Below are 11,587 nucleotides of genomic sequence, written 5' to 3' on the forward strand. Positions count from 1 at the left end.
AAGTGCAACTCTTTTATCTATTGGGAATTGATTTGTTGCTTTGGAATAACATGCAGTGAATCATGTACAAAAAGAGTGTGCATAATTTTATTTTTTTTAAATTAACTTTTTTCTTTGCACATCTATATTACCACTCTGTGTCCTGGTACATTAGCTGACCATCGGTGTGGTGGGATTTTGGAGCCCCTTTCTGTGCCCCCTCCATCTCCCTGATGAATATTCAGGACTTTAACGCCTTTTCACAGCAATAATAGGCCAGCCATTGCCGGCCTGCCTTTGGGGGAAAGACTCCACGAGAAGCAGATTATTTCAACCTGTGTGTGAAAGAGGCTCATTCTTTCTTAAGCCGCCTTCCAAAGGATGAAATCTTACTTGCAAAACTCCTGTTGCCGCCCCGGAGCAGCGAGCGAGACGGTTTACAGGTGGCCTGTGCGTTTCGGAGGCGAGAGAACCAAACCCCTGCAGCCCTCCATCATCACCGTCATCCTCAACTCCCAAACTGTCCCGGAACGGAGGAACGTGCTGGATTCGTCTTGGGCTGTTTTGTCCAAACTGGCGGCGCAGATGGGATAATGACTTTTACAAACAGCATTCTGATGAGAGGAGGGGAAAAGGAACGGTATGTAAAATGCACAAAGGCCTCCATAAGCACATCGGGCTCTGCATCTGGAACAAACTAAAAAGATGTTTAATAATTTAGAAGCAAGCAGGCAGGCCTGCTGCAGCTGTTGTGTGCAGACGAGCATGAAAGGCGTCTATGTGGCAGCTGGCTCGTGCCTCTCCCCTGGTTTCGGTGTGGTGAGGAGACGGCAGATTTGGGATTAGTCAATCCCTGATACTCCTGCCCATCTGCCACCAAGACCCCTCCGCTAACTCGCTCCTACAAAAGACGGAGGGAGAGAGAGAGAGAGATAGACAGGAAAGAGAGGCAGTGCACCGTGCACATTATTAGAAAACGGTCCTGGATGCTGATTGGTCAATGCAGCGTTCCAGCATGCTAAATTACACAATATAGTAACGGTTATGATGCAAAACACCTGTTCAACCATCACTGCGCTGCGCTGATCGTTATTGGTGGCATTAATAAAATATTTTTAAAAAATGTGTCTTTATTATTTCTAATACATATTAAATGTTTCGTTAAAGTAATAAGGCACTTTAATTAGTTTTTGCTGCTTAATATTCTTTGTGGAAACTGATACTGACCCCAAACTTTTCAATGGTAGCGTAAGTGTAATTTTTTTAAAAATTTAATACTTTTATTTAGCAAGGACACATTAAATTGATCAAAAGTGACAGTAAAGACATTTATAATGTTAAAAAAGAGTTCTATTTCAAATAGTTCAAAGAACCATTTTTTTAAATACTTGAGCACCAATAGCCTAATATTTGATCATAATTCAGCAGCAAATCAGCATATTAGAATGATTTCTGAAGGTTTCAGATTGCTGAATGTTCAGTTTTAACATGAAAATATAATACGTTATCTCAATATCACTGTTTTTACTGTATTTTTGATCAAATAAATGCAGCCTTTAGAGCATAAGAGACTTCTTTCAAAAACATATATATATATATATAAAAAATCCAGACTTTAGACAAGTAGTGCAAACTGTGAAGATCATAATCCTCTCTGAAAGCACATGCACATATTCATGTGCACACACACACCCCAGAACACATGATCGGCCCCTTCACCCCAGCGCATGTTTTGTTGACATGTGGCTATAGCCGCGGCACTATCATTCCGTCGCTCCAGGGCACGTTTTGCACTCCACACATTTTCACGAATACAAAATGTCGCTGGCCACAAACAATGCTCGGGTCTAATTGGCCGAATTAACCAAGTCTTGTCTCTCGTCGCCATACTGATTAGCAAAGCTCAGCTGGGACGGTTGGAGGGGTTGGAAAGCCGGGGGGAGGATTGTGGGATTTGTGATGGGGGGGGGGGGGCAGGTGAAGCAGCGCTTGCCCATGAAAGAGAAGCGGTCCTGGGTAGAGCCCCAGCTGGGCCCCTGTCTCAGAGTGCCAGGAAGATCACGGATAGCAGTGAGGGGGGGGGATTTGTTGCATTTTGCGCCTCTTTTCTGCTTTGTCCTAAAACACATACAACCTAAAACACATTTGCTTTGCATTTTGCCAAAAAATGATACCATTATGCTATTCACTATTAAAGCGTCTTTAAAATAATTAAATAAATAAATACATTACAAAAATACCAATAATATAAATCTATTAACACTAACAATTAATACTATTATTATAATAATGCTATAATAAAACATATTACAGTAAATAGTATTATTACATTCAACATTTCTTTAGATTGTCTATATCACTGTCATACTACAATTGCCAACATAAAACAAACAGGTATAACAATAAAAGATTAAACTATAATGACACAAAATCTCTGGCACTACAAAACTCAACAACGCTAATCTAGTTTTGATTAATCACTTTACATTTATTTCACTTTCTTAATATTCTACTAGATTAATTTGCACTAAAAAAAATTACTATTTCTACATTTATTGGAAATCTAATATTAATACACTGTGAATGACACTTTCAAATTTATCATGGCAATTTAAAAGGGCCATTTCAGGCCAATAAATCAAATCTAAAACGCATAAAAGTTATCTAAAAAAATTTTTTTGCTGATCATGTGGTGTATTTTTGGGAAGCCTTTTAACCGGCCAGTGCTCCGGGGAGATATTAAAAAATGAGTCTCTAGTATTGGGTAGTAGATTAAACCTCGGCTCCAACAAAAAGAGGAATAGAGAACAAACCTTTCCCTCTGTAATTTTTCCCAGGTGACTTTACCAAGGGAATATGTGTTCAAGGTTGTGGGACAAGGTCCTGATAGTGACAAAGCACAAAGACGGGAGTTTATTCCACCTCAATATGGTCTGTGATCTCAGAGGAGATCTCCCAGCTGTCCAACAGCTCGCCGGTTGACTCCTTTACCCGAGTTCCATGTTGCGCTCCTATAAGATCAATCTCGGTATCTCTTCCACTTTTAAGGCACGACTATAGCCAACAGTCGGAAGCACGTTAAGTATTTTCCTCTCCGTCTCGCTCCCATAAGGCCGCAAACAACAAACTCCCAGAGTTGGGATGACGGGGAGGAGGCAGATATTCCAGCTGTACTCAAGTGCTGGTAGTTAATTCTTCACTCGCCCAGAGCCATACGACTACCCCGTGTGACGCTCCTGATGTACTTTTGCACGATTAAAACACATTTCTGATACAGTTAAGTTTCAGACGGCTGTCATTAATTATATTTTACTTAATTCCCAAGCCTTCTCCCTCTGTTCCTTTTCATTTATACTCTTTTTTTTTTTTCCTTAACCCGCCTTGCGTTTTGGGAGCGTCCAACGTCGTCCTACTTAGCTTTTCTTTGTCTAGTCTGTGATCTTCAAATGGGAGGCATCACCGCTGATCAATCGTCCACGTTTCTCCCAGCACCTCTGTTTAAACCTGGGAAATCACTCGTCACTGGTGGAAAAAACAGTAATTATATTCCCCGTAGAGCGGCTCTGTGCGTATGATCAGGGATCTGTCTTGAGATGTGGCATTGGGAAAACTGATCTGATGGTGTTCTGATCTACTCTGCTTCTCTGAGGTTTTTACCAGTTTTGTTTTTCTCAAAAGCACAAATAGATGCAAAGTGGAACTTATATTGCTTGTACTTTATCATAACTTTGCAAACTTTTTTTTTTTTTGCAAAATACAATATCCCTCCTTGAGTTTCATGCTAAGGCATTGCATTCTCATGCACATGTAAACATTGTTTAAGAGATTTTTATCTGCATCGTTCATAATAGCATCAAATAAATGAGTGATTACTGTAATTATTATAGGTTCACCTGACCTTAATTATTCTGTCAAACCGGTATGATTTACTTTCTTACATGGAAGACAAAATAAGACATTTCGAAAAAATTTACTGGTTATTCCATGCCAATTAGAATAAATGTGGACAGGAGTTTTTAGCCTCAAAAAGGATGTAATAGCACCATAAAAGTATCATAAAAGTAGTCCATATGACAGTTTGAATCTGATCTATTCATTGAATAACTACATGACAAATTATTCTTTCAATGAACAGACTCAATTATCCGGTTGCAGAGTTAACAGCTCACTGGAGGGAGAGAAGTGAAAAAAAGTTATATAGATTTTGAACAACATAACACAAATTGAGATGCAAAGTGTAACTTTACGAAGAAAGGTTTTTTTTTCTTTTTCAGAAATGCCACATCCTTTTATTATTAGTATTCCTCAAATACATGTTCCATGCTAACCATTGGTGCATTGTCATGTAATTGTGCAATTTAAGAGATTGAATTAATAATTTTGAGGTAGGGTAAACATTGCTTAGAAAATCAAATCAAATAGTGATTACGCTATTTTTTCCCCCTGAAAATTCTGTCCTTATTTATTGTTAATCACATATGATTTTCTTTCTTCTTTGGATGACAGAATGAGGAATCTAGAATAATTGTACTAATTATTCCATAAAATTAGAATAAACGGAGACAGGAGTTTTCAAAAAGTCTTAAAAAGCACGAAAAGATCATAAAAGTAGTCCATATGACAATTTTTCTTTTCAATCTGGTCTGAAAGATCCATTCAATGAAATGAAGCAGAGTTTAACAACTCACTGGAGGGACAGAAGTGAAAAAGTTATAGGTTTTGAACACATAATAATATTTAGAAGCATAGTATAACTTTATGAAGGAAGTTTTTTTTTTTTCTTGCAAAATGCAATATTAAAACAGTAACCACAGAATAATTGTTCCTCACGGACCACCTCACCTCTGCCTCTCTCTCTCTCTCTCTCTCTCTCTCTCTCACACACACACACACACACACACACCTCCTGTGCCCCGGAGCCTCTTGGTCTGACTAAAGTGACACGGGGGGCTGCAGTGCTGCCGCGGGATACGCAGGGCTCAAGGTGACCAGTGGGTTCTTTCATCAGCATCACGGATCGATACGGATTGGAACAGAGAGCCCTTCCGCGTCCCAGAGGACCAGTCTCCAGCGTCCAGCTGGGGGCGAGCCCTGAGCCAGGCAGTATAAGGGCTTACGCTGAAATCACACCTCCCGTCCTGACAGATACAGAGAGGATAATCAGATACAATCAGACACTCAGTGTGATCAGCCATATATCACAACATCACTATTAAAGCAATAATTCACTTACAAATGAAAATCATTTACCACAGCAAATGCCGTCCCTCGTGATGTGCCAATTCTGCATGCTGTTATTTTTTAGATTCTTTTCCAAACAATAAGGTCGCATGAACAATACATTTGTTACAGTATTTATTTATCTTTTTAAATGTTTGTTAGTAAAAACATATATAAATGTTCAAAATTCATGTTAGCACTGGTCCATTAAATACTATTAACATGATACAACTTTTAATTGAATAATGTATTAGAAAATTTTGACATGAACATTAACTAAGATTATTAAATGCTTTAAAGGTATTTTTCACTGTTTTGTAATTTTAACTAATGTAGTAAACTAATGCTAACAAATGGAACCTTATTAAACAGTTTTTAAATCGGGACGCAAGAACATAAAAGATTTCAGAGATTTAACAGAGAAAATCATTTGAGATGAATTTGGGTTACTATGTTGTGATCGGCATGAATTGTTGTTTGAAAACAACATGGTGTATAATTTTTGTTTTTGTTTTTTTTACTATTCCTCTAAAGCTGTGGATGTTAATGTTAAAACCGTAAGCTTGAACTTGCAAATTAATATTTAAGGTTGGGCACTATTTGACCTGATCATGATTACAGGTATCCCATGATGCACTACTGCAGACATTTTTATCCTTGGCGTCCCATAATCCCAGACCAGGATGTTCCTATAAAAGATTTCCAGCTGTGCACAATGATCGTACATTCATAAATAAATGCAGATCCTAATTAGTGATGGGTTGCCGTCTGCGCTAAAGATGTTGCCTTTAAGAGCAATAGAATTTTCCCTTAAATTGATCACTTGAGAAAATCAGACTGTACCCCCTTCTCTGTGTCATCCGCACCCCGTTGCCCCCCTGGACCCCACCCTTTCGCTCTCCTACTGCATACAAGGCAATTACGGGCGGCGACATTGTGCGACGCTGCGTTCGGGTTGCAGCTGGACAGATATTTGAAACAAGTCAGTGTTTAATTAGGTTACACAGTCATTTCCTACCCTGCAAATTAAAGCCCCAGAACCTCACACAATTAATCTGCGTCTGCAGGTCCCGTGCGGTTCCCCTGGAGAACCCGCTCCGGTTCTTCAGATCTGACCCTGTGGGCCCTCGCTGCCACGGGGAGAAAAGCAATTATAAAAACAGCCCTCACTCTAATCGGCACAAACTCTTGCACATGCACAGTTATTGATATTCTGGAAAAAAGGGAAGTTAATTTAGCTCCTGACTTTTAATTGCTAAAACAATTTTGTTATGTGTTACAGTACCAAATACAGCTTTGACAACATAATACTCCTGTGTATTTAACGGCGGCAATTAGGTTGATATACTGTAAGGTTGGAGATATCTTGCCCAAATCACTTTGTTTCATGAAATGTTAAAACACTTTTGTGTGAGCCAAAAACAAAAATAGTAATTAAAAATGCCCTTCACGTGTTAAATAGTCATAGCCCAATTTCAAACCTCCCAAAGCAACTATAGGACAACATAAACCTATATGACAAAATCAGCAACATTAGTAGTTATCTTAGTATAATTACATTGCACAACCTGAGTAATTTTGTTTTGTGCAACAGCATATAATTAAACTATATCTTACCTGAAATTTTAAATAGAGGTGTTTGCTAAGGCGAGCATCACTATTAAAGTCACGGGTGTTGATCTGAACAAACCCCAAACACTTCACTTTGGTTTTACTCGTTCTGTGCTGGTTAAGCCACAGACATGAGTGATTCCTCAAACCATGATTTGAGATACACGATATGAAAATAGGTAAACCAATCCATAGACTATTAAAAAATGCATAAATGCATATCTAGGCATAACAATGTGATAATACACAATGTATAGATCTACACTCATGTCACACACACTCATGTCACACATACACATATCAACACTAGCAGCACCATTGCAACAATCCACAACACCCTATCATCCATCTAGCAATTACATGGCAATACTCTAGAATCCACCTAGCAACACCCTAGCATCCACCTAGCAACACCCTGACAATCACTGACAGCACCCTAGAATCCACCTAATAATTGCTAAGCAACACCCTAGCAACCACCAACACCACCCAAGCATCCACCTAGCAACTGCAAAGCAACACCCAAGCAACCACCTACAACCCCCTTAACATCCACCTAGCAACAACCTGACAACATCAGCCTAACAAATGCATAGCAACACTGTAGCAATCATCCACAACATCATAGCATCCACCCAGCAATTGCATAGCAACACCCTAGCAACAACACCCTAGCACCCACCCACAACATTGCAACATCCAATCTGCAACTTCACAGTGGCATCCTAGCAACCATCCACAACACCTTATCATCCACCTAACAATTGCATAGCTACCCCGTAGCAGCCAACCACCCACAACATCCTAGCATCCACCTTGGAACTGCATAGTGGCATTTTAACAACCAATAACAACACCCTAGCATCCACCTAGTAACTGCATAGCAACCACCCACAACAGCTTAGCATCCACCAAGCAACCACCCACAACATTGCAGCATCCACCTGACAACTTCAGTGGCATCCTAGCAACCATCAAAAACACCCTGGCATCCACCTAGCAACTGCACAGCAACACCCTAGCAACCACCCACAACACCTTAGCATCCATCTAGTAACTGCATATAGCAACACCCTGGCATTTTTTAGTATGACAAACACCACTAATGATTTCTTAAGAATATATAAAATGTAGTTCACTATGTTAGCACATGATTATGTGTAACAAGGGCACTACATCGGTAGGATTAAATCCATTCAATGGTCAGTGGACTTCATGGTGAGAGGCTTGACAGGGTGGTCAGGTGGGATGGTTTTTTTTTCTTTTTTTAAATAGAAAGTTTTTGTGTGGCAAAGTGGAACACAAGAAGTACACGGAAAGAGAACAAGGAAAAGCCATTTGACCACACGCCATGCCCATGTCCCATTTTTGTAGATAATTTCCCCTAGAGTCAAATTTAATTGCTGCTTGAGTGCCCTCAATCTTTAAACATTCTCCATCATTCTCTGCGTCATTTATTTTTCAGGATGACAAAGGAACGGCTAAAAAAAGGCATGCAAACAGAAAATACCTCACCTTTAACGATCGGGACCGCATGACAGGTAACGACACATTTAAAGACCTGTTTAAGAAGGCCTGTCCTCATTCGTTTTAGCACATTAAAACCGAGCTTAGGGCAGCAGAACGGGGATTTGCATTCTCTTCAGAAGCTGACTTTGCAAGTGTGTTTGTCTACAAAGCAGTTTAAAATGAAGCTATACATGATTCATGTTTGCTGCTTTCAAGTTGCTCCTCGCTCCAGAACAGGACTTCACATTACTGTAGGCTAATTATTTGAAGCTGACTTGGGCAGGAGAGACAGGTTGTCTGGGATGGAAAACATGTGAAAGTGGAGGGAATACTAAATAAGAACACAGGAAGAGATGGGAAAGGCAAGAAATGTTGGGGAACATCATATCTGCATTGGGCCACAAGTAACATGTTAGTAACATTAAGGGCCCTATTTTAACAATCTAAGCGCTCACAGCACAAATGCACTTAGGGCGTGTCTGAATCCACTTTTGCTAGTTTAATAATGGGAAATATGGTTGGCATGCCCGGCGCATGGTCTAAAAGGGTTGTCCCTATTCTCTTAATGAGTATTGGGTGTGTTTTGGGCGTAACGTGCAAAAAAACAATCAGAGTGTAATTTCCCATTCCCTTTAAAAGCCAGTTGCGCTCCGCCATTGTGTATTCGCTATTTACATGGCGGAATTTGCAAGAGGAAAGACTGAACACGTCTCCAAAGAGCAAACGGATCTGCTCATGCGCGAGGTTTAAGCAAGCAAACAGACCATCAATGGGACAAGCCGGATTCCACCATATCTTTATGTACACATTATTAATCTTTTACATTGTAATGCTTTTATTCTTAATATTTGGCATGTTTGTGTGCTGCAGTGCGTCCCTGTGTGTGTAATAAGCAGAGTGTATGCGCGTTGTGGACCCCCCTATAGGAGCATATTACTAACACGCTCTTTAAATAACAAAAAATAAAATAAAAAAAAATACTGTGCCATTGACTTTAGACCAGGTTTCAGTTGGTCAATGACTCAGTCTATTTCAGTTGCCTCAAAATAGCAATGCGCCTTAACACACGCACGCCCATGGGCGAACAGATGGGCAAATGATAACTGCGTCAGATTGAAACTAGCAAGAAACACTTGAGTCGCGCCTGGCATTGCGCAGGGTGTCTGAAAGGGTCCTAAGTCTGTTTTACTTTTTCAAACAAGTAACACGCATGACATTTTCTCTTAATTGCAATCAAAATCCTCTCCTTTCCCCATGCTGGGAAAAAATAGGCCTATAAAAGGAGTTTAAAAATGGCAAAATACCTCCGCTAAAGAAAAAATAAATCCAGTTTCTTCAGTGGAATTCAGTTGTACTCATTTCAGCTGACGAAATGTGTGTGTTTCTTCAGAGCAGCGGTGGGTGGATTAGGCTGCGTCCGAAAATGAGGACACATTCCAAGGAAGGAAGGAATCAAGGCACGTCCGAATCCAATAGTTAGCTTCACTTCCGGTCTCCTGAGAAACATTCATCTGATGGATTTTTTAAGGCAGCATAGACGTATCCTTCCCTGCCTTTGATATCTCACAATAATGTGCGTTCCATTCCATTACAGTTGAGGTAAAAAATAAAGATGGTGTCTGAAAGTTGTGTCGGTCAGTTTGTATGTAAATGTATATTTCCTTTATATGCATGCACTTGAATGGAAGCCAATGGAGCAAAATTCGGTAGCACTTTAGAATACTGTTCCGTCATTAATGAATAACTGCACAGGAACAAATGAGTAACATAATATTAACACTCTAGTAACTACTATTAACTAACAAGAAACTCTGATTAACGAATTAGTAAGTAATAGTGCTTAGTTGAATGATGTAGTTCACTATTACTTAATCTATAACTATTATTTTTTCATACTTCCCAGAGGACTACTAAGAACTACTGTATACAGGTTCATAATTAATAGTGCATTATTAATTTGTTCCTGTGTAGTAACTCATTAATGATGGAACCGTTATTCTAAAGTGTTACATTCCAATGTAACTCATACATCCATAGTTTACTAGTCTTAAACTCCAAAAATCAACTGCACTTGTGCATTTCACTCAGCAATCTTAGAGTCTCTGAGCACACACTTGTCAAGTAAATCAGACTAGACATTATATTTGATTAAAAGAACTCTAATATCAAGTTCACATGATTACACACACATTCACTGAGTAACATGGACAAGAGTCAAACTCACAAACAGTGAAAATTCATTTTTATGGTGCTAAGAAAAAGTAGCAATTTTTTTTTTAAGTTGTAAACTGTGCGATCATCTCAGGGTAGCTCCGTGTCCATGAAAGACTACAACAGGCCTCATCTGAATCACAGGTGCTACAGCCTTAAAATCTAACAATGGTTGGGGAATATCTGTCATTTGCCTCCATCAAAGTGCCTGAGTTTCATGGCGTCACACGGCATGCTCGGATTTTGCTCATCACTTTGATTGTTTTCCTCGGACCACGTGGGATTTCAGAGACACTGCAGTTGAAGTTGGCTTTAAGACGCATGAAACATCTGAGCAGCAAACCCTCGTCCTTGCTGAGCAAATTAAAAATGTATTCGCGCTCCTCCTCCCGGCTGACTTTCGATCGCACGTGCCCACGTCCCACTGAACAGAAAATAATAATAATAAATATATATATACGTATACATGTTTGATAGTCACAAGAAGACTTTTCTTACTCGCTCATCAAGTGGAAAAATACATCACGATGTATCCCGTCCTTGTTTTGATGTTCCGTCACCTTTGTTCTTGAGATGATGAGGTTAAGTTTTGGAGAGGAAATCTCCACGCTCTGCCTCCAGTCTTTCCATTTGTCTTTCATTTTGATTTTATGACAGAATGGCGCACCGAGGGCATTGTTGAGGTACGGGGGATTCTCAGAAAGGAACTAAATATATTTTTTGTTTTCATAATTAATTTAAAGTTTCGATGCAAGTTTGTCATGAATAAAGGAGAAGAAACGGCAAAGTGATTCCGGGTTTTTGAGAGTGAACACTACAATATGAAAGCTTTGTGTCAGAGAGAGGCTGAATTATTTATGCTTTGACAAGACAATGACATTATTTTGTCCCACATTTCTTTTAAAGGAGCAAAACTGTATGCATGTGAAACAGCCTTAGCTCAATACATCTTTCATTGGAGACAGAATCATGCAGAAGACTAAGGCCTGCTCCCTCACAAAGCCACTACAACGTGAGTCAAGGTCACAAAGTCAGAAGGATTGATTAAATGACATTC

The 11,587-nt window shown here is 39.5% G+C and overlaps 1 long non-coding RNA gene across 1 annotated transcript; it reads left to right on the forward strand.

Moving 5' to 3' along the window:
• Window positions 1–360: 360 nt before the first annotated feature.
• LOC311096606 lies at window positions 361–9,935 on the forward strand. The gene is made up of 3 exons (XR_014609060.1): window positions 361–619; window positions 8,276–8,351; window positions 9,710–9,935. It is a non-coding gene; the product is annotated as an uncharacterized lncRNA (long non-coding RNA).
• The last annotated feature ends 1,652 nt before the right edge of the window (window positions 9,936–11,587 follow it).

The sequence above is a fragment of the Abramis brama genome (genome assembly GCF_963993115.1).
Source record: "Abramis brama genome assembly, chromosome: 14".
In the NCBI taxonomy this organism is placed as follows: domain Eukaryota; kingdom Metazoa; phylum Chordata; class Actinopteri; order Cypriniformes; family Leuciscidae; genus Abramis; species Abramis brama.